Raw genomic sequence first — 24,361 nt, 5'->3', positions numbered from 1 at the left:
ATTATGCGAGGCTGAAATCTTGTGCACACTTACACCGAATGCATTGGGACTCACTCCGGAGTGAAACTAGATAAGCCTGTGGTGAGCACAGGGCCTGTGTATGGGTTGGGACGGCTTATTATGCCTGTTTACTGGGAAATAAATCCCACCGCATTCAACAGGACTTATTCCCACGGAAGTCTGCCCTGAATAGGGACAGTTTAGGCACCATTTAGACGGGATTAAAGCTGAAGTCCAAAGGGATTTGTGTGCGTGGGGAGGGAGGTTAACCCTCCACTGAATGCGGTGGCGTTGACGTCTGAGTAAATATGCACAGTATCCAACTGCAAAACCAAGGGATGAATTTCTCTTTACCATCAGCCGTGCAAATGAGAAGCCCCCAAAATGGGGGGAAAGGGAGTCCTACTGGATCAGGCCAGTGGCCCATTTATTCCAGCATCCTTTTCTCCCAGTAGCCAAACAAGATGCCTATGAAAAGCCTGCAAGCTGGACCTGAGCCCAACAGAAATTCTCTCCTGTGGTTTCCAGTAACTGGTGTCAAAGCATTACAACCTCTGATAGTGGAGGTAGAACACAGCCACCAGGGATAAAGGTAAAGGTACCCCTGCCCGTACGGGCCAGTCTTGACAGACTCTGGGGTTGTGCGCCCATCTCACTCAAGAGGCCAGGGGCCAGCGCTGTCCGGAGACACTTCCGGGTCACGTGGCCAGCGTGACAAAGCTGCATCTGGCGAGCCAGAGCTGCACACGGAAACGCCGTTTACCTTCCCGCTGGTAAGCGGTCCCTATTTATCTACTTGCACCCGGAGGTGCTTTCGAACTGCTAGGTTGGCAGGCGCTGGGACCGAGCAGCGGGAGCGCACCCCGCCGCAGGGATTCAAAGCGCCGACCTTTCGATCGACAAGTCCTAGGCGCTGAGGCTTTAACCCACCAGGGATAGGAGCCATTAAAAGTCTGTTTGCTTGTGTGTGTGTGTGTGTGTGTGTGTGTGTGTGTGTGTGATCACACTGTACTAAAAAGGAGATGTCAAGGATTCTGTGGCGGTGATACTGAAAGTTGAATCCCTGGGCTCAACTCTACCAAGGTGATGTCCCATTGAGTTCCCTTGCAACTCTACAGTTCTTATGACTTAACAAGATGCTTGTGTGTAGCTATATATGTGTGTTGTATGTTTCTCTGTGTGCCTTTATCTGTTTATTGCATTTATATCCCACCTTTTCCTCAAAGGAGCTCAAGGTGGAATACATTAAAAAAGGTAAAGCACCCCTGGACGGTTAAGTCCAGTCAAAGGCAACTATGGGGTTGCGGCGCTCATCTCGCCTTCAGACTGAGGGAGCCGGCGTTTGTCCACAGACAGATTTCTGGGTCATGTGGCCAGCAGGACTAAACCATTTCTGGCGCAATGGGACACCGTGACGGAAACCAGAGCGCATGGAAACGCCATTTACCTTCCCACTGCAACAGTTCGTATTTATCTACTTGCTTTCAAACTGCTAGGTTGGCAGGAGCTGGGACAGAGCAACAGGAGCTCACTCTGTTGCGGGGATTCGAACCGCTGACCTTCTAATTGGCAAGCCCAAGAGGCTCAGTGGTTTAGACTACAGCGCCACCCGTACCCCTGGTGGAATACATATGGTTCTCCCTTCCCTCAGTTTATCTCCAGAACAACCCTGCAAGGTAGGTTAGGCTGAGAGAGTGACTGACCCAAGGACATCAGATCTGAATGCCAGCCTACACACACACACAAAAAAAAACCCCTGTCTATATTTGTGGACATGATTTGGGCATGCAGCTGGGGAAAAGACAACTCTGCTCAAACATGTCATTAAAAAAAACCCATTTAAAAATAACAGTCCAGAGCTACTGAAAGATTTCTTCAAAAGGAAAAGAAACCTTAACAAAGAAAAATAAAAACAGCATCAAAAGGAAATTGTCAATAAAAGGATGATAAAATGGCACCAGCTGGAACTACCAGAAAGACTTCCCTCAATAAAACAATTATTCAGTTTTTAAAAACTGGGCCTTCATTTCACCATTCTGGGGCCTGGTTTGCAGGACACAGTGAGCCCACACTGCATATTTACTGGGAGCGTGTAAAGGTTTGTTCTTGTGTACAGCTCACGGTTAGCAAGGGAAGAGCTATCCCGGGTTCAGACCACATACCAACATGCCTAGGCTTAGCACAGAAAGGACAACAGAGGAAGAAAGTAGTTGCAAGGTCCACACTGGGAGCCCACACATTTGTGCAGCCCCAGAAAGCCATTATTTGGCCCACAGTGCCCCCATCTGCACTATACTTTTAAAGCAGTATTATGCCACTTTAACCAGGCGTGGCTTCCCCACAGAATCCTTAGGAACTGTAGTTGGTGCTGAGAGTTGCTTTGTTGTTGTTGTCTAGTTGTTTAGTCGTGTCCGACTCTTCGTGACCCCATGGACCAGAGTACGCCAGGCACACCTGTCTTCCACTGCCTCCTGCAGTTTGGTCAAACTCATGCTGGTAGCTTCGAGAACACTGTCCAACCATCTCGTCCTCTGTCGTCCCCTTCTCCTTGTGCCCTCCATCTTTCCCAACACCAGGGTCTTTTCCAGGGAGTCTTCTCTTCTCATGAGGTGGCCAAATTATTGGAGCCTCAGCTTCAGGATCTGTCCTTCCAGTGAGCACTCAGGGCTGATTTCCTTCAGAATGGAGAGGATTGATCTTCTTGCAGGCCATGGGACTCTCAAGAGTCTCCTCCAGCACCATAATTCAAAAGCATCAATTCTTCGGCGACCAGCCTTCTTTATGGTCCAGCTCTCACTTCCATACATCACTACTGGGAGAGTTGCTTGGAAGACCCCTATTCCCCTCATAGAGCTAAAACATCAGCATTCCCTTGGAAGACGATGATCAGATCACTCTGGTAACTGTAGCTCTGGGAAGGGGAAAGGGCTCTCCTAATAACGCTCATCAGCATCCTTAACAAACCACGGTTCCCAGGAAGAGCTTCCTCAGAGGAATACTGGGAAGTGAAGTTTGCTAAGGGTTTTGGGAACTACAGCTATTTGAAAGGAAAAAACAACAGCTCCCACGGTTCTTTGGGAGAAGCCATGTGCTTTAAAAGTATGGTCAGATGTGAAGTACTAAGAAGTACTGTAGAGCAGGGTAGGGGGGCAGACACCAGACTTTTTTAAAAATCACTTTTGGCTTCCCCCTTTTTTTTACTAGAACCCCAAGATCTACTAATGAGAGCCAGGTACAAAAGACATAACAGTCAAAATTAAAGGAGAGGGCACCAACTGAGCTCAGAAATGTTTTACATACAAGCCTGGTTACAGGTAGGTAGCCATGTTGGTCTGCCATAGTCGAAAGAAAATTAAAAAAAAATTGCTTCCAGTAGCACCTTAGAGGCAACTAAGTTTGTTATTGGTATGAGCTTTTGTGTGCATGCACACTTCTGAAGAATCTGAAGAATTTCGTGTGCATGCACACGAAAGCTCATACCAATAACAAACTTAGTTGGTCTCTAAGGTGCTACTGGAAGGAAATTTTTTTCTTCTGTTTCGACACAAGCCTGGTTAGCTTTCTTCATTTGGGTGTTGCTGCTGTTACACAATTAGGTGCCAGAAATGCTCCTCTGCCTGCTCTTCAATATTGGAACTGTCTCCCTTGGAAGGCAGCGTACTCTCCTTCCCTGGGGATTTTAAAGCAGAGGTTAGATGGCTATCTGTCAGGGATTCTGGGATTCTTCAGCTGTGATTCCTGCATACCACAGAGGCTTTGAACAAGATAACCCTCAGGGCATAGGAGTAAAGTCCTAGGAACCAAGGTCCCTTTGCCCCCCAATAAAATATTTAAGGAGGCCAGGCCCATCCAAAGTTGATGGGAATTGCCATTCAAATGGTGTGTGTGCGCACTGCGTCTTGTGATCAATTATGCAGGGCAGGGCTTTCCTGGGCCCCCCAATATTTTATTCGTTGGCACCACTGCTGCAAATTGCCCAGAGATTTATTAGGGGGTAGGAATCATAGAACTGTAGAGCTGCAAGGACCCCCGAGGAACATCTAGTCCAACCGCCTGCAATGCAGGAATATGCAGCTGTCCCATATGAGAATTGAAGGGACGCGGGTGGCGCTGTGGGTAAAAGCCTCAGCGCCTAGGGCTTGCCGATCGAAAGGTCGGCAGTTCGAATCCCCGCGGCGGGGTGCGCTCCCGTTGCTCGGTCCCAGAGCCTGCCAACCTAGCAGTTCGAAAGCACCCTCGGGTGCAAGTAGATAAATAGGGACCGCTTACTGGCGGGAAGGTAAACAGCGTTTCTAGGTGCAGCTCTGGCTCGCCACAGCAGCTATGTCACACTGGCCACGTGACCCGGAAGTGTCTTCGGACAGCGCTGGCCCCTGGCCTCTTGAGTGAGATGGGCGCACAACCCCAGAGTCTGGCAAGACTGACCCGTACGGGCAGGGGTACCTTTACCTTTACCTTTACCTTCATATGAGAATTGATCCTGCAACCTTGGTGTTATCAATACCATGCTCTAACCAACTGAGCTATGCATAAGCAAGCTGCCTTAAAAGGTAAAGGGATCCCTGACCATTAGGTCCAGTCGTGGCCAACTCTGGGGTTGCAGCGCTCATCTCGCTTTATTGGCCGAGGGAGCTGGCGTGGTACCTATTTATCTACTTGCACTTTGACGTGCTTTCAAACTGCTAGGTTGGCAGGAGCTGGGACCGAGCAACGGGAGCTCACCCCATCGTGGGGATTCAAACCGCCGACCTTCTGATCAACAAGTCCTAGGCTCTGTGGTTTAACCCACAGCGCCACCCGCATCCCAAGCTGCCTTATACTGTACTGAGTCAAGTTATTGACCGATCTAGCTTAGCAGTGACTACTGGAAAGAATAGTCAATGTGGCTCACTCCAGATGTTGGACAAAAACAGCCACTGGCCCCAGCTAGCATAGGGATGGTGGGAGTTGTAGGCCAACAACATATGGAAGGGGTGACTTAGTGGCCAACACTTAGTGGAAGTGGCTCTCCAGGGTTTCAGATGGTGGAGATTCCAAATCCTACCTGGAGACGCTGGTGGTTAAACCTGGGACCTTCTGCATGCAAAGCAGATGCTCTGCAAGCTATGGCCCTTCCCCTAAAAGAGAACTTAAGATTATAGTCCTCATGGTTCTAAATAAAGGGCTGAACATATATAGGAACATAGGAGGTTGTCATATATGAATCAGAACATTGGGCCATCCGGAAGCAGCATTGTCTACACAGGCTGACAGTGGCCTTCCAGGATATCAGTTGGGGGGACATTCCCAGCCCTATCTGGAGATGTCAGAGACCTTCACCATACAAAGGAGATATTCTACCACTGAGCTATGACACTTCCCCAATCTACTTTCTTCCTTGTCCTCAAGGACTTAGGGGCCAGTTGTTTGTTCGATGTCATTTATTTGAAATCTGCCTTTGAGATTTGCGAATGTTTCAAATCCTAGCTCAGCCTCTTAGCCACTATGCCGGGGGGGGGGGGGAAGGGTTTGGTGGATAGTCTCCAATTAAAACAAAGATTAAACAAAACATCCTGCTAAATTTGAAGTGATCAGAAAAGTAACAGTGGCGGATGTGGCAAAGTTTGCTATGCATGGCAGCAAACTCTTCATCCCAAAGTGTTATGGCACATCTCACAACGTTGCTGGGTAAAAAAAATCCTGCAGGGATTGCACAATTTATAGAATCATAGAATTGGAAGGGACCCAAGGGTCATCTAGTCCAACCCCCTGCAATGCAGAAATCTCAGCTAAACATCCATGACAGATGGCCATCCAGCCTCCGCTTAGAAAGGAGAGCCCTCCCGAGGGAGACAGTTCTATTGTCAAATAGCTCTTACTGTCAGAAAGTCTTTCCTGACGTTTAGCTGGAATTTTCTTTCTTGTAACTTGAATTGTTCTGTTCTTCCCAGAAAGTTGGATTCTTTTGAGAGTCCTGGGGGTGGGAAGAGAGAAGTAGCACAGGGCAAATATAACAGAGGGTGTGCGTGATCCGATGGCCCTGTGCATACAAAGTGAATGGACAAAACATGGCAGCTGAAGAGTCAATGCCTGCAATGGTAGTATCCTGGTAGGTCTTCCTCAACCACGTCAGGCAAGGAAGGGGCTGTAGCTCAGTGTATTGCATCTCTTGCCAGTCACAGAAGACAGCACTGAGTTGGTTGGGCCAATGCTCTGACTCTGTATAAGGCAGCTTCCTAGGTCCCCATGTTTGTGGAAGGGGCCAATAGCTCCATGGTAGATCATCTGCTTTGCATGCAGAAGGTCCCGGGTTCAAGCCCCAGCATTTCCAGTTGGGGTTGGGAAAAGAGCCTGGTCTGAAACCTATGAGAGCTGCTGCCAACCCGTGTGGTCAATACTGAGCTAGATGCACCATTGGCCTGACACAGCATAAAGCCTATGTCTATCCACAGTGGCCATAAAACCAACCCACACCCTTTCTCCACTATTGCCTTCTGCACCTAAGAAGGGAAGACACAGCCTCTCCCCTAAAAATGGGTGGGTGGCTTTGTTCCAGGAGTCTCAAACAGAATCAGTCATTGCGTATGTTGTGTGCTGTTTAACATCATGATGACCCCCTTTTAGCTAGACCTTCTTAAGTACAATGGAGACTTGTGTTTGACATCAGCCTTTGTAATAGTTCTGGATTTCCATGGCAACGCATTAGGCGTTCAGGCAAACACACACGTGCATGCAGAGTCTGCTCATGAGCAAGAGTTTTTCTTGTCACCTGATCAGGAAGTGACGGTTATGATGATTTGCAAATGGAAATTGACTGTGTTCTGGTTGAGACTCAGGTGCTTTGAAGAATAGAGCCAAGGATGGTCCTGTAAGGTGAATGGCCCACTGCCCCACCAACCTCAGTCTACCCTTAACCAGCCCCTCCCTGCCTGCCTTCTTACTTATAACCAATTAATAATGATGATGATGATGATGATGATGATGATGATGATTTATTTATATCCCACCCATCTGGCTGGGTTTCCCCAGCCACTCTGGGAGGCTTCCAACAAAATATTAAAATACAATAGTCTGTTAAACATCAAATGCTTCCCTAAGCAGGGCTGCCTTCAGTCAAGTGGGTGGTCCAACTGATCCAGCCCCCTGTTCTCACAGGGGGCAACCAGATGCCCATTGGAATCCTGCAAACAGGATCCAAGTGTGACAGCATCCTACACACTCGCAATTCCTAGCAACCAGTACCCAGAGATGTACAGTACTGACTCCAACAGTGAATGTAGAACACAGCATAAGGACATAAGAAGGGGCCTGCTGGATCAGGCCAATGGCTTATCTGGTCCAGCATCCTGTTCTCACAGCTACTTCCAATCCAAATGGTCCAGGGAGCCATCCCCTAACAGTGCCTTAGTCTTATCTGGATTGAGCTTCAGTTTGTTGGCCCTCATCCATCACCGAGGCAAGACAACAGAGTCCAGCACACCTGCCAAACCTGCAGAGGTAAAGAAGCAGAGCTGCGTGTCATCAGCATATTGCTGGCTGGCTACTACAAAATTCTGGATGACCTCACTCAGTGTTTTCATGTAGATGTTAAACAGCAAGGGGGGTTAAACTGAACCCAGAGGAACTCCACATTGAAGGCCCCATGGGACCAAAGAGCATCACCCTCGGGACATGACCATCAAAGAAGGACTGGAACCACTGCAAAGCAGCGTCACCCACCCACAACTTGGACAGCCACCCAAGAATGATATCATGGTTGATGGTATCGAAAGCCACTGAGAGGTCATGGAGAATTAACAGAGACACATTTCCCCCATTTCCCTCCCAACAGACGTCATCATACTGGGTGACCAAAGCAGTTTTTGTGCCAAAACCAGGCCTAAACAGAGGCACAAGGCAGCCACTGACGTTAATAGTCACTGAGAACTTCATTCTCCATGAACATTGTCCAATGCTCTTTTTAAAGCCATGCAAGCTGCTGGCCCGACACTACATTTAACAACAACAACAAGGCCACCCCCCCCCCCAAGCCAAACCACCCTGTGCACTTTGTGGCTGACTTGGGATTTGAACCCAAGCTCTCTCCCAAGTCCTAGCTCAGCCTTCTAAGCATTACTCCACACTGGCTCGGTTCCTGCCCTGGGCTCCTCCTTGAAGGATGGAGCAGAATGTGTTCTGCCCGCAGGAGAGATCGCTTCTAATAAACAAAGGCAAAGGAAGGAGAAGCGAAAACCAATTAAGCCAAGGCAGTAGAAGCATGTCAAAGGCGCAGGCACCATCAACACACCGTTCTCCTTTCCCCGGCCTGGCTGGGACCTCCAGATGTTATACATCATCCTTGGCTAATGAAAACCTAATTATCTCCCCTCCCTCCATTTGGGTGCAGAGAGAACTAATTTAATAGAAAGGCATCTGCTAGAAACACGCCCGGCAGGAGAGCCCGGCGGCGAAATCAGAGGCAGAGGGCTCAAATTGCCTAGCTGCCACTACAGCCCAATCTCTGGGAGTATATGGGGCAGGGGAAGGAAAATAGAGAACCTGTCTGATCTAGTAGGCACTGGGCAACATGAAGTGATGGAGAGCATCTTGTTTCCAAGATGATGGAGAGCATCTTGTCTTAACAGCAACCTGCTGAATCAGGCCAGTGGCCCATCTAGTCTAGTCTCCTGTCCTCCTCACAGTGGCCAAACAGATGGCTGTGGGAATCCCGCAAGCAGGATTCGAGCACAAGAGCTTCTCTCCCCCCCTGCGGTTCCCAGCAAGCATTACTTTCACCAGCAGCGGAGGCAGAGCACAGCATTCGTGGCTAGCAGCCGCTGACAGCCTTCTCCTCCAGGAATTTGTCTAATCCTCTTTTAGAGCCATCTAGGTTGCTGGCCATTGCTGCCTCCTGTGGGAGCGAGTTCCACAGGTTAACTAAATACAAAGTTCAACTCGAGAGAAGGTGACTGGCCTAAGGTCACCTGGTGAGCTTCATAGCGGGGGGGGGGGGGAGGTTGAACCCTGGTCCCTGCAGAAGGAAGCTCGATCGAACACAGAGGCACCGAATTTAACCATGCACAGGATCAGGCAGCAAAGGTCGCATGGGAAGCCAAGAATTTGTGCAGCAGCTTCCACATGCAACTCTTAAATGGAACAGAAGCCCTCTTGGGCTCTCTATCTGAAGTTCATAATCTTCTGGGCAAGTCATTCATTTGCCCTGACCACACACACACACACACACCCCCCGGCTGCCCTGTGATTTTAACACATCTATTCCTTTCCAAGAAGCTGCAAGACCCAGCTATATTTTCATCAGTGGAGGCAAATGGGGCACCATCCCACCCATCTCAGTCTGCCTCCAGCCAGCCCCCAACAGCATGCCTTCTTACAACCAGTACAGGGTTACTTACACAGTACACAGTACACAGTACACAGTGCACAGTGCACAGTGCACAGTGCACAGTGCACAGACTGTCAACTTCCTCCTCCTTAGTCTCAGCAGGGAGGAAGCTGGGGAGGAAACCGTCAATGGCTCTCCTTGCCATTGGCTCTGACTCCCCCTACTGTTGGCCTCCTTCCTTACACCAGAGGCTCTTCTTAGGTTCTTAATGCTCAGTGAAGACCAGATACAATCCAGCCTCTGCATACGCTCTGATGCAAGTAAATCCAGATGGATGCAGAATAAACAGGTTCTTTGTGGGGACCCTAAGTGTCCCCGAATAGAGAGTGAATTTCAGTAAACTCACTACTTATTAATGTCAATCCATGTGTCCTTATGATGGACATACCAGCATGGTCCAAAACCAAAGGCTTTCTCTGGGCCCTTGACCATCATTTTCTATCAGAGGCAAGTAGTTTAAAACTTACCAATACAACTTGAAGTGTAAGGCGCTCTGTCCCCATCCATCTCCCCCCCCCCACCCGCCCACTTTTTTTGTCCAGTCAATAGAGGTGGGCGATACAAGCCCTAACCTTAGATCTCTGCTATACAAAAGCAAGCCTTAAGAGACAACTTTGAAACTGGCAAGACAATTATGGACTCAATCTCCCCTGATCAGCCTGATGCAATTTAAACATAAGGAAGAGACAACTTGGCGCGGCGATGCAGCGTAATTCCACATAACTGAAATGCTATGGGATGATGTCTTTAACTGCGTTGCAAAGTCAAGAAAAGGAAAATGTAATACAATATGAAGGAAATCAGAAGAAGCAAACAAATAAACAAAAAACAAGCTGTTTTAAAGTTCAGCGCCATCTCAAATTGAAATCAGTTTATGGTAATCCTTGTTTTTTGTGGTTTTCTCTCAATCTTGGCACAACAGAGGCTTCATTCCACAGCCCACCCCTTCCCTCTACGCGAAAGTAGAATACTTCTAAAAGATGTTTTTGAAAGGAGCTAATTACTGAAATATCCATCAGTTGCTTCGCTGCCACATAAAGATGTATCTCTTTTCACTCAGGCTTTTGCTGGCCTATAAGACTGGACCTCATTATTACCGAATTCCTGTTTTCAATAATGCTGCTTAGCTAGTTTTCAATGTACTCTCTCTGTTATTTTATAACACTGTTGATTATTTTCATGTTGCATTTTTGTAGGCCACTTAGAGAGTTTTAACAAAGATCAAGAGGTTTAGGAATGCCTTTACATAAGTTATAAAAGAGTTAAATCCAAAGAATTTCATGGAGAGCCGGACAGCAGAACTCAGAGAAGCTGAAAACTGGGGAAACTTGAAAAGCATTTTCACTGTCTGGTTTAAAGAACTGTTATGGCAATGGGGTTTGTAAAGTTTGATTTGGCTTTCTTGGTGTTGTCCAGTTGTTCACTCTCAATGGTGCTGATACGGAGGGTGTGTCCTTTGAGAAAATGTAGCATTTGGGAGCTTAACCTCAGAGGAATTGGGTCTGCTCTGTCAGGTCTCTTCAGATGGAAGTCCCAGGACAAAAAGTTCATATCTAGTTGTTTTAAATGTGATCCTTCCCCCCCCCCCCAAATCTCAGAGCAGAGTAAATGACTCTGCTGCTTTATTATCCTTCACAACAACCCAGTGAGCTAGGCTAAGGTGAATGGCAGTGACTGACCCACTCAGTAAGCTTTACAGCTGAGCAGAGGGTGCTGAACTGCATTGCAAAATTCAGAGAAGAGCAAACTTTGAAGAATGGCCATATTTTGGTTGGTGCATAGTGTCCGGAAGTGAAGCTTAGGTAGATTTGTCTTTAAATGCAAAGTGGGTTTCTCCTCCATCCCTGGAGGGAATAGTGTGGGATGTGATCCATGAGAGGCAGTCAAGTATGACGTTTCTGGTAATGCTGGAGAAGACATGCGAGGGAATGTTTGGTCCAGCCAGTTGAAACTTCCTGTTCCTCCTGGCTGGAGCATCCTTCCTTTTGCATGTGATAGAAGGTGGGCGTGACCTAACCTGTCCAGGTAAAAGGACGGGTCACGCAGCACACCCTCCTCTTTTTGACTTCCTTCTTCATTTGACCAGCTTCTAGCTAGGACTGCTCTGCTAGCTCTCAGCTAGCAGAAGCACTGGGATCATCCCCAAAAAGAGGTAGATCCACATGTACATATTTGTAACTAAGTCTGCCTTCAGGAATCCAACTGATGTGAGTAAACTTCTTTTATTGACTTTGAATAAGACTGCCATGTCTTTATTCTTTTAAGAGGGATTCAAGGGAACTTACCAGGAACGTACAATTCAATCTGAGACAGATTGAACTGTATAATAGTGAGAGGCTCACACGAGCCAGCAACCAGCTATCTGCTGTGCATATAAAAGGAGGAATGTAACTCTGCTACATAAAGGAACATGCTAGCGTAAGTTAGGAAGGATATTAATAAACAATATATCCTCTCCTGCCACACTGAACATTCCCACAAATAGAGACCAGAGGAGGTATGAAGTGAGCCCCTCCAGCAGGCTCCCCACCCCCCACCCTCACTCTATCATTCCTTCCTGGCTCTCCTTCCCACATGTTCCTTCTCTCCCCGTCATCTCACTCAACTCACATGAAATTATGTCAGGGGCTGCATGTGGCATCCGGGATGCAGATGGCCCTCCCTGCTTTCAAGCCACCCTGAATCATCCTTGGATGTGGGTTCTCCTTTGGGGACTTTGAACACAGGCCCACAACATGTGGAAGGCCAGAGTCTGGCTGTTTGGCCCCATTTGCCCATAAACTGCTCTCCTGGGGGATCTCTGTTCTATTGACACCCCCCCCTCAGAAAAACTATTCACATTGCTCACAGTTATGCGCCAGTGCTGCGCACTCTTCTGCAGAGCAGAGGCTGGGAACCGTTTCTCATCCCGGGGGCCAAATAGCAGCAATGGGTGGGGCCAGAGGCAAGAGTGGGCAGAGTGACAGGTGTCCATTTTAACCTTTGCACAGTCAGCTAGTTTCTACAAATGCAGCTTCTCTAGTCAGACAAGTGTGAGGCATGAACAGAGCGACTGTACATCCCAGGCAGGGTAAACCCCTCAAGGAGGGGGTGCTGTGGGTTAAACCACAGAGCCTAGGACTTGCCAATCAGAAGGTCAGCAGTTCGAATCCCCGCTACGGGGTGAGCTCCCGTTGCTCAGACCCTGCTCCTGCCAACTTAGCAGTTCAAAAGCACGTAGTACAAGTAGATAAACAGGTACTGCTCCAGCAGGAAGGTAAATGGCGTTTCCGTGCGCTGCTCTGGTTCGCCAGAAGCGGCTTAGTCATGCTGGCCACATGACCCAGAAGCTGTACACCGGCTCCCTCAGCCAATAAAGCGAGATGAGCACCGCAACCCCAGAGTTGGACCTGAATGGACCTTAAAAGTAGAAATAATCAGAATATTTGAAACTCAGCAAAGAGCAGTTAAAAGAGCTGAACACAGCGGACCTAGTAAAAGAGGCAGAAATCTTTTACCCTACCTCAAAAAGGCTCTGCTCATTTTTCTTGCTCAGCCATGCACCACTTTTACCGTGTAGTGATCATTCGGTACCTTACAGAGAGTAAAGACCTGGCTAAGGTCAACTATGACAGGGGAACATCTCAGTGGGCTCTGCTTACTGAGTGTGCACAAAAAAAAAACTGCAGGGGGGGGTAGGAATTTGAGAAGGAAGTGCTGAAAAGGTTTTCAGCAAATCCAAGAAAACTTGTTTTTGTTGTTTAGTCGTTTAGTCATGTCCGACTCTTCGTGACCCCCTGGACCAGAGCACACCAGGCACTCCTGTCTTCCACTGCCTCCCACAGTTTGGTCAAACTCATGCTGGTAGCTTCAAGAACACTGTCCAACCATCTCGTCCTCTGTCGTCCCCTTCTCCTTGTGCCCTCCATCTTTCCCAACATCAGGGTCTTTTCCAGGAAGTCTTCTCTTCTCATGAGGTGGCCAAAGTATTGGAGTCTCAGCTTCAGGATCTGTCCTTCCAGTGAGCACTCAGGGCTGATTTCCTGAAGAATGGATATCAGCCCTGAGTGCTCACTGGAAGGACAGATCCTGAAGCTGAGACTCCAATACTTTGGCCACCTCATGAGAAGAGAAGACTCCCTGGAAAATTATAGTTAATAGTTATAAAACTTGTTTTAGTTTAGATTTAAAAAACCAATGTGAAAAAGGCATGTTCTTAGTAATTTTGCAAAATGTTAACCACATGAAAGGTGATGTTAATTTTATTTATTTAACCTCCTGATTTTCAAAGGACTGAAGATTTTGACAGATTTTTTTTCTAAGCACTTGGGGTCAAAAAAATGTAATTTAAAACAACCATCAGTGAGGCATTCCATTCCGAATCTGCTAGACAGAGCCAGACAAAGGAAGATGACAGATGGGTGTTCTGCCCCCAGTAACACAAATCCTGGCTATGACGCCCATGCCTGGGGGGCTACATTTACACCCTGCCCCAATGCAGTTTGTGGAGTCCCCATCCTTGCTACAATGTGGCTTCCAGAAGACTTAATACGTTTTTTAAAAAAACCAAGGATCACACACACACACAGAGAGAGAGAGAGAGAGAGAGAGAGAGAGAGAGAGAGAGAGAGAGAGGAAAAAATTGAGTGTCTTGCTAGACACCATTCACAAACACACGGCACTGGGTTAGTACTGTTAAGACCCTGCCCTGAGCAGAGAGGATTTCCACAGCCTCTCCTGGGCTTTTCCAAAGCCCTAATATCCCCCGGAAGCTGCCTGCGCTGGCCTCTGGATCAAGCTGAGCCTGCGGCGGTGGCTCCCAGAGTAGCAGCAAGCGTGCCGGCTTTGGAGATACTTAGCCGCCCGTGCATAACTCGGAGCATCTTTGAGGGATTACAACACTGGAGAGGATCAAGAAGGGAGGGGGGAGGAGGAAAAAAGCTCAACATATTTATATTAAATGCTCCTGAGCCTGTGTAAACCCTATGCACACACAGCAGATGAGAGTAGGTGGCCCTGGCAGAGAGACGGATCTGAATTGGGACCAGCGCCAGGGCTCGTCCTTTCTCTGCTCCAGTTAAGGGGGGGCGGGCGACGGAGGAAGGAGCCTTGTGTCTATTCAGAGCCTTGCCTAGAGATGGCAGTGATCCTACATGTGGCCCCCGTAACTCTGATCTTCTCAGTTCAGGGAAGGACGGTTCAGTCTAGAGCTTCCTTCCAGGATGCTGCTGGCTGCTGCAGAAGCAGGGAAAGGTCTCTGTGCCTAGGGATGAGAGGATTTCTCGATTTTGGATTCTTTCCCTTTTCCCCTTTTCCCTATCTTTTAAGTTGAGACTGACACATTTTCACAGCAGTTTGCAATCACCATCATTCTTATTATTGCTGTTTTTCTACAAAAAAAGGTGCCAGAACTCACCACAAAGCCTTGAGAGCCAGTGTGGTGTGGTGGTTAAGAGCAGTAGACTCCTAATTTGGGGAACCGGGTTCGATTCCCAGTTCCTCCACATGCAGCTGCTGGGGGACCTTGGGCCAGTCACACTTCTCTGAAGTCTCTCAGCCCCACTCACCTCACAGAGTGTTTGTTGTGGGGGAGGAAGGGAAAGGAGAATGTTAGCCGCTTTGAGACTCCTTCGGGAAGTGATAAAGCAGGATATCAAATCCAAACTCTTCTTCTTCTTCTTCTTCCCTTGTTGTCTTAGAACATGGACAGGCAATCCACTATCTTTTCACTGCTAAATGCATTTACAGTGGTTCCTTGGTTCCTGAACGCCTCGGTTGTCATACGTTTCGCTTCTCAAACACCCCAAACCTGGAAGTAAATGCTTCTGTTTTTGAACGTTTTTCGGAACCTGAACATGTAACACGGCTTCCACTGAGTACAAGAAGCTCTTGCAACCAATTGGAAGCCGCACCTCAATTTTCAAATGTTTCAGAAGCCGAATGAGCTTCCAGAATGGATTACGTTCGAGAACCGAGGTACCACTGTATATGCACGATTTACCTTAGCATACATATGTATTTCCACACACATTACTTGACTGGAGAACTGCATTGCAAGATTTGGAGGAGTGTGATTTTTTAAGGCCGGTTGTGTTTCGGTTCACACACTGCTCTACACTGAGCTACAGCTCTTTCTTATGTTCCTGGGTGCAAAGTTATAGCTGGGAGGGGGAGGGGGAGCTAGCCTGGATTTTTTGCCCCAGGCGAAGCTTCCAGAGGCTTCACTGACGCTCGCAGTTGTGTGTGGGTCTTTGACCTGGGTGAAATAAAATCCTAGTTTCACCCCTGTCTGTGTGAGTGTTGGGAGGTTCCTATCGGGCAACAAAACAACACCACCCCAAACTGGCTTATAAGTAAAACTGGTACTTATAAGCCAGTTTGTGGTGTTGTTGTTTTGTTGTATTATTATTACTGTCACCACATTTGATACTTTGTGTATATACCGTATTTTTCGCTCTATAAGACGCACCAGACCACAAGATGCACCTAGTTTTTGGAGGAGGAAAACAAGAAAAAAAATATTCTGAATCTCAGAAGCCTGAACAGCAAGAGGGATCGCTACGCAGTGAAAGCAGCAATCCCTTTTGAGTTCTGGCTTCTGGGATAGCTGTGCAGCTTGCATTCGCTCCATAAGACGCACACACATTTCCCCTTACTTTTTAGGAGGGAAAAAGTGAGTATTCTAGAGCAAAAAATGCGGTAGGTTCCAATCAGGACCACAACAGCAGCCAAGGGTTAAAAAAGCAACAACAACTTAGCCATGCCCTGGTCCTCCAAATCTGATTTCCGATGGCTATTTATTCAACAAAAAACCTTGAGTCCCGTCACGGGGAAAGGTGAGGTAGAAATAAACTGTTGTTGATGATGAGAGCCTATAAACCTGCTCCTTCTCGTCTTCGCCCTCTGCTTCTTGTTTTCAATTCACCTTTGCTTACCTTTTCCTGAAAACTCATGGCACCGTTTCCAACTTGCCTCAGGGAACTCTGACGCTCAGCTTCCTTATTCACTGGGACATTTTGCAAAGCTTAGGGCCATTCTCACCCCACATATGCTATGGAAATCGGCATGTTCCAGTTATACTTGAATTTCAACTTTGCTTTTGTCTTTCTGGGGCCACAGCTAAGTGTCCTAAATGGATAATTTGAAATAGACTTATTGGGGGTGGGGAGAATGGATAAAATCAAATGGGAGAGGGGATTTCATTTCTGGAATGAGACTGCCCCTACCCCCAACCAATACCCACTATTCTTAAAAACCCAGCCTTTGAGGTGGGTTAATGATTGACTAAGGTTAACAGGTTAATGATCCAAGAAGGTTTTCTACCACCTCCGGAGAACTAAAATAAACAGATAATTTATTGCACACATCTAGGGATGGGGGCGAAAGTCAATTCAGACCACACTTAAAGGCCAACTTACTTTATTCACACTTTCCTGAAGAATGTGTGAACCGAAACACACCCGCCCTTCAAATTCCGCAGTTCTCTGAATCTGGCAGTGCTGTTCTCCAGCCAAGTAACACGGACAAAATTGCATAGATTATCTTTACTTATCTACTATTGCGTTTATACCCAACCTTTTCTCCAATGAGTTCAAGGTGGTGTGCAGGCTGCTTCCTGGTCCCTCCATTTTATTCTCACAACAACCTTGCAAGGTAGGTTAGGTAGGTGAGAGATTGGGACTGGCCAAGTTCCCATTGTGGCTGAATAGTGATTCAGACCCTGGTCTCTCACATATTAGCAAAAACAATTTTCCAAATTGCCTCAAATCAGGAGAAGTTGCTCTGAAAAAATGTGTAATTGGACAAAAACATGCTTAACAGTAAATATTTGCACAAAAATTCAGATGGACATTCACAAATGCTTTTTAATTTTTTTTCTCTTAAAATACAAAGCAATGTGAAGAACCAAACTTAAGCTTGGAAAAAACACATGGAGGAAAGGGATATTGATGGCTACTAGCCATAATAATAATAATAATAATAATAATAATAATAATAATAATTTATTATTATTTCTGCCCCACCCATCTGGCTGGGTCTCCTCAGCCACTCTGGGCGGCTTCCAACAGAGGTTAAAAATACATTAAAACATCAGTTGTTAAAACCTTCCCTAAATAGGGATGCCTTCAGACATCTTCTAAATGTCAGATAGTTGTTTATTTCTTTGACATCTGATGGGAGGGCATTCCACAGGGTGGGCGCCACTACCGAGAAGGCCCTCTGCCTGGTTCCCTGCAACCTCACCTCTCACAGTGAGTGAGGGAACCACCAGAAGGACCTCAGTGTCTGGGCAGAACGATGAGGGTGGAGCACAATGGCTGTGCTCTGCCTCCACAGTTGGAGACAGCAATGCTTCTGAATGCCAGTTGCCTGAAATCACAGCAGGTGAGAGGACCCTGTTTGTGGGCTTCCCATTTGGGACATCTATTTGGCCACTGTGAGGTAAAAAAGTGGGACACATGGGTGGCGCTGTGGTCTAAACCACTGGGCCTCTTGGGCTTGCTGATTGGAAGGTTGGCAGTTCTAATCCCCACAATGGTGGTGAGCTCCCGTTGCTCTGTCCCAGCTCCTGCCAACAGTTTGAAAGCATGCCAGTGCAAGTAGATAAATAGGTACTGCTGCAGCAGGAAGGTAAACAGTGTTTCCATGCACTCTGGTTTCCATCACGGTGTTCCATTGTGCCAGAAGTGGTTTAGTCCTGCTGGCCACATGACCCAGAAAGCTGTCTGTGGACAAACGCCAGTTTCCTCGGCCTGAAAGTGAGATCAGCACTGCAACCCTATAGTCGCCTTTGACTGGACTTAACAATCCAGTCACTGTGAGAACAATCCAGCCACTGTGAGAACAGGATGCTGCACTAGATAGTCTATTACTGGCCTGATCCAGCAGGCTCTTCTTATGTTCTCAACTCCCACCGTCTGCAGCCACCATGTCCAATGGTCAGGGATGGCGGGTGTTATAACCTAACATCTGAGGACCCAAGGCTTGTTGCCTGAGCTGACTTTGCAAATGGAGGCTCCACTGAATTAGCAGGGACTAAATAGTTGCTGGAAATTGATGGAAGGGAGAGCGCCTTTTGCACTCAGGTCCTGCTTGGTCATCTGTTTGGTCACTGAGAGAGCAGGATGGGTCCTCCCACAGGAGGGCTCTTCTTATGATCTTAAAACTAGTGCAAAACGAGAAACCGGGGAAAAACAGAAACTGACAGGTTCATTCATCCCTGCACAAAACGTGTGTCAAAAACTTTTACACTGCTGTTATGGAAGGCGTAAGGCAGGCTCCCCCCCCCCCCGCCTCCCTCGCAAGAGACAAGAGGCTAAATCTGCCCACCCTTCCAATTAACCTCTCAGGAAGCAAAGTAGAAGAAAGCCAGGAGAGGAGCTTCTGTAGACTAATGGCTCCATTCACCAAAAGACTGTCAGCAGGTAGATTTATTACTGAAATGATTTTAATGGGATATTGAGCGAGTGCTTGTTAACATAAAGCATTGTAATAGCAGCACTTCTGGGAGAGGAGATGGAATCTCCCTCTTTGGGCACGCAAGCAAGACCGTTAAATTTAATTTAAGGTTTATTAGATGTTCATTAATTTGCCTGTCACCAAACCACTCCTCCCAGAGAGGAAAATGTTGTTTCCGGGAAAAATAACAACAACAAACAATTTTGCTTGCTACAGAAGTGAACCCGCCGCTTTTGGAGCTGGGTCGTGTGAGCTGGAAGAGGACCACAGTCCTTAAAATTCTTGGGAAGCCACCTGGTCCCAATCCTGGAAAGCAGGGGTGGGGAACTTGGGGCGACAGGCCACCCCCAGTGCACAGAGCAACTCAGGCCTGATAAGGGTCACTTGCCCCACAATGCCTTTTCTCCAAACTGTGCCCACATGCCTCACATCTCAAGTCACATGTGTTGTCAAGGGGGGTTTGGTCAAGGCACCCGTTGGCTTGCTAGGAATTGAACCAGGTGTCTTCTTACCTGGAGATGACAGTGATTGCACCTGGGACTCTCTGCATGCAAGGAAGATGCTCTACCTCTGAGCTACGGTCCTTCTCTATGGACCCAAAATAGGCTGGTTTCCCCATCCCTGGTTTGAGCCATTGCATCAGTCATTGCCCCTTCCTTATGCCAGTGTCACAGACTGGCTGGACGCAAAGGAGTAGTGGGAGGCACCAGCTAGGGAACTCCAAAGGGTGAAGGTTCAGAGTCTGGGGATTGGTGATGGGATGACAAGAAGTGGTGAGAGGGAGGAGATTGGCAGGAGAAGGTGTCGGAAGCTGAAGCGGTAACAGGGTTTAGTGAACAGGGAGAGTCTGTGGCAGAGAGAAGTCCAGAACAGAATCAGAAGTGGAGGAGAGGAGTGGAGGCCAAGTGGAGCAGAATCAGGAGAGGAGGGAGGCCAAGAGACAGAGAGGAGTCAGGCTGATGAAGAGTCATTGTGTCTCCCTCTCCTGCTGTGACAAGCTCCCGTCTCCCCTTAGTTGTCCAGGACCAGGAGAGGTACGAAGTGGGAGAAACTAAGACAGTCATGCCAGTGTAGTCTCAGATTGTTTGGGAAGGAACGGGAAAGGAGGAGGAGTCTTAGGCAGCTGAGGGGAGGCAGGAACCTTCAGTCTCAGCAACTGCCTCATAGGGGCAAGACCTACCGAGAAGCGTTGCTGTGCATTAGGCCTGGCACTCCTGAGCAGACATTGTTTCTTCTGATAAAGAGTTAAGTTCCCTTACTCCCTGTGATTTATTGCTGGCTTGCTCCTGACCTCGGTTTTCGAATGTAATCCGTTCCGGAAGACCATTCAAGTTCCGAAACGTTCGAAAACCCAAAACTCAAAATGGAAGCCTCAAAATGGAAATCTCAAAATGGAACACTCAATATGGAAGCCGCGTTTCCAGTTCGATTTCTGAGGTACATTTGAAAACCGAAGCATTTACTTCTCGGTTTATGGCATTCGAGTTCCGAAACTTTCATCAATGGGGACATTTGAAAACCAAGGTACCACTATATCTCCCCGCTCCCCAACAGAGATAGAGAACGCAAGAAGAGCCCACTGGATCAGGCCAATGGCCCATCTAGCCCAGCATCCTGTTCTCACAGTGGCCAAGCAGATGCCTGTGAGAAGCCATCAAGAAAGACCTCACTACAACAGAACTCTGCCCCTCTGTGATCCCCAGCAATTGGTATTCAGAGGTACACGGTCTCAGGCAGTGGGAGTGCAAGAGGACTTGGTAATCCTTTACAACCCTAGCATAAAACATGATTGCTATCCTTATAGCCAGTAGCTTCAAATTCTAACCACCCATATGATAAGGTTGCAGGAACTGTTCCTGGCCCAATCGTGTGAGATGATGATGATGATGATGATGATGATGATGATGAGAGATTCCAGAAATCAAACCCAAGACCTTCACCATGCAAATTGGGTGACTTCTCCCAAGGTATGGGCCCTTCCATAATAGATATGCACAAATCCAGGATGCTATAAATGTGATGGTTATGACGTGTAGTAGCTTTGTGTTGCAGAAAGGTTAGTTCCTGCATTACTTTAAAAAAAAAAAATTAAATCCAGCTCCTTGGCAGTTACTTCTGCTTCTAACAAGATCTGCCATGGGTGAGTAGAGTAAGCTAAGTGAACAACACTTGGTAGCAAGTGGATTTTAAAAGAATCCGTTCCCTTCATAAGTCTTTCTTGAACCCCCAAACGACAGCCTAGAGCCCCGGGGCTCCATTACAACAGCCAAATTCCATCATTCATTCTCTAAATGCAACCAGGGAGTGCTAAAGGAGCCTGCAGCCAGGAATTTTTAACAACTTGAGAAGCTGAGGCGGCTCAAAGCAGGCTGGAAGACTATTGCCAGCCTAACCTTTAAGTAAAAATAATTTCGGAGGCAGAGCAAACATTCAGGGCAATAAAGTGAATAATTTTAGAAAATATGCAGAACATAAGAAGGATGGGAAGAGCATGTTGCAAGCTAGGGCAGAAGCAAAGGGCAAGCTCAATGCTGTTAGAGGCAGTATACCACCGAGTGCCAGTCGCTGAATCATACATGGTGAAGAGCTCATTGCACTCGCGTCCTGCTTGAAGGCTTCCCATAGGAAAAGGGAAGGGATGCAGCTCGCTGGCAAAGCATCCACTCTGCATGCAGAAGGCTCCAGGTTCAATTCACAGCATCTCCAGAGATTCCTGGCAATGTCTGAGGCTTGGAAACCAGGAGAGCTACTGCCAGTCAGTGCTGAAAATCCTGAGCTGGGAAGACCAAGAGTCAAGTCACAGTATAAGGCAGCTTCCTGTGTTGCTGTGTCTCAAGGGAAGGGCCGTAGCTCAGTGGTAGAGCATCTGCTTTGCTTGCAGCAGGTCCCAGGTTCAATCCCCAGCATCTCCCATGTGCTCGACCACTGAGCTATGATCCTTTCCCCTGAACACTCACACCATCTAGCTCAGTATTGCCAATATCATTCCAGGCTCTGTGGCTATGGAGACATACTTGGAGCACGGGAAACATTACTTTTTTTTTCTAGGTCACACTGGTTGTCTACAGTATTGCCTACTCAGTCTGGCTGTGAGTCAAGCAGATAGGCCAGTTGTCAGATCCTTTTAACTCATGGTTGGCACTTCCTAGTTGTTCTTCTAGATGTTTCAACTCCCATCAGCCCCAGCCAATATGGTCCATGGGCAGATATGATGAACCTGAAGTCCTGCAAGATCTGGAAGGCCATGGGTTCCTTTGCTAGGTCCTAACTGGAGGTGCCCAGGCTTGAACCCAGGGCCTTCTGTGCAGAGTATTCTGAGGGATATGCCCACAGAACCCACCCCTGACCTCCAAACTTCCATGGAAAGCGGCCTTATACCATTAGCCCTTTTAAGAACATCAGGAGCGCCCTGCTGAATCAGACCAATGGACCATTTAGTCCAACCTCCTGTTCTCACAATGGACAACCACGTGCCCCTATGGGAAACCCACAAGCAGGATTCAAGCACAGGAGCACTCCTGTGACTCCCAGCAACTGGTCTTCAGAAGCATTACTGCCTCCAACCGTGAAGGCAGAGCATAGCGATTGCGATTATGGCTGGCAGCTATTGACTGTCATGGAGTGGCTGGGTGCAGAGGAGTGGTGGGAGAAACCAGCTGGGGAACCTCCAAGGGAACCCCCAGGGGAAGAAGGCTCAGAGCCAGGGCATTGGTGGTGGGATGACAATGAGTGGTCAGAGGGAGAAGAGGGAGCAGACTGGGAGGAGGAGGAGGTGTCGGAAGCGGAAGAGGCAACAGGGTTTAGTGAGCAGGATAAGGCTGAGGCAGAGAGCAGCCCAGAATCAGAGGCGGAAGCAGAGTGGGGTCACTGAAGAATCCAAGGAGTCTCCCCCTCCTGCTACAACCAGCTCCACTCCCCCCTGGTGTCCCAGAACAGGCAGAGAAATGAAGACGTCAGAGCAAACAGAGACAAGGTGAAGGACCTTTAGGCTGCTGGGGAAGGAACTGGTGGAGGAGCCTTAGAGAGCAGTGGGAAGGCAAGGACCTCGCAACTGTCTCACTGGGGAAAGACCTACAGGGAAGAGTTGAATCAAGAGTTAACTTCACTGACACTGGTGTTTCATTGCTGACCTACTCTGGACTCTGGTTTCTAACACAGTCTTACTCTCCATGAATTTGTCCAATCATTTTATCAAGTCACCCAGGTCGGTGGCCACCCCTTCCTCCTGCAGGAGTGAGTCCCACTGTTTACACGCTTCCAGCTCAGTACTGTCTACACTGACTGGAAGTGGCTCCCCCAGGTTTTCAGGAAGAAGATGCTCCCAGCCATTCCTGGAGATGCTGGGGAATGAGAATGGAAAGACTGCCACGGAACCAGGTCTTTCCCCCCCCTTTCCCCCCACTGTGCTGCTTGCTGCAGCAGGCCCTGCAAAAACATTTCACTGACCTTCATGGCACAGCAAACAGGACACAGGCCTGCAGCTCTGGTTCGAGAACAAAGAGCCTCCTTTCTCTCCAAACTCTTTGCAGATGTTCAGCTTCCTTTGATGCAATGCAGAAGCAACAGCAGGAGGAGTAAAATGGGGAAACGAAACCCCCCCAAATGTATTTGTAAAAGGTCCAAAAAACAACAGCACTGGGCTGGAAAGATGTTAGCGGGCTTTTGAGAGCTCCAGGAGAGGGACAGTGTCCTTGGTGCAAGCTGGTCTCCTGGCTCAGGTTTCAAATCACACAAATGCCCAGAGCCAGCATCTGCAACCCTTTTGTACAAGGGAAGCCAAATCTTAGGTCACTTTCACATGCAAGGCTGGGATCAGAGGTGTTGGTTTCCCCCCACAAACACAGCTGTGAGGGTTAGAAACTTGATTTTTTAAAAAGTTTATGCTTTATTTATTTCTCTTCTCTCTCTCTCTCTCTCTCTCTCTCTCTCTCTCTCTCATCTTTATTTCTTGTGTTTTCTCTTTCTCTTCTATTCATGTTATTTTTACACATGTTTGGTTTCGTCTTCTGAGGTCCTCTGCTCTGAGTTAATAAGGGTATGCACAAGAAGGCGATGGATGGAAGGTGAAAGGCCCTGTGTGAGAGACAGGGAAGGGAAGATTTGCCATAGTGGAAGGCTGGGAAAACAAAGGGAAGCTCCCAGCTGAGAGCTGGCAGGGTGTGTGAAAGAACTAGGAGGGCCCACCCCTTCTATAACGAGGGTGGATCTACATACAGGGGGAGGGACACACTATAAATAAGTAATAAATTAAATCGTTATAACAAAAGAAGAAAACTCTATGTAAAATCAAATACAATTTTTTTTTGCTCTACAGCGCCATCTCGTGTTGCTTGTTTATAACGTATTTAAAACGCTATTTTTTTACTAATGTAGCTGAGTCCTAAGACAAGGGTTAAGATCTACCTCTAATGGGGGCTCTGTTTCCTTCCTCCTCTTCTTTCTTTTCTTCCTCTTCCCCTTTCCTTTTTTTGTTGATTTTTAATTTTTATTTAGATTAATGCTGAAAAGTTTCAATACAAATAGATTATAAAAAATAAGTAGTCTTTTTAAAATAAAAAAAGG

At 47.6% G+C, this 24,361-nt stretch overlaps 1 protein-coding gene across 2 annotated transcripts in view; it reads right to left on the bottom strand.

Moving 5' to 3' along the window:
* Nucleotides 1–24,361, bottom strand: part of NOS1 (nitric oxide synthase 1) — a gene marked incomplete at its 3' end in the record, with an annotated part of 181,260 nt that overhangs the window by 118,735 nt on the left and 38,164 nt on the right. The window lies entirely within an intron of this gene.

This window comes from Podarcis gaigeae (genome assembly GCF_964106915.1).
Source record: "Podarcis gaigeae genome assembly, chromosome: 16".
Taxonomy (NCBI): Eukaryota; Metazoa; Chordata; class Lepidosauria; order Squamata; family Lacertidae; genus Podarcis; species Podarcis gaigeae.
The sequence above is the reverse complement of the archived record's forward strand: the minus strand, read 5'-3'. Positions and strand labels throughout refer to the sequence as shown.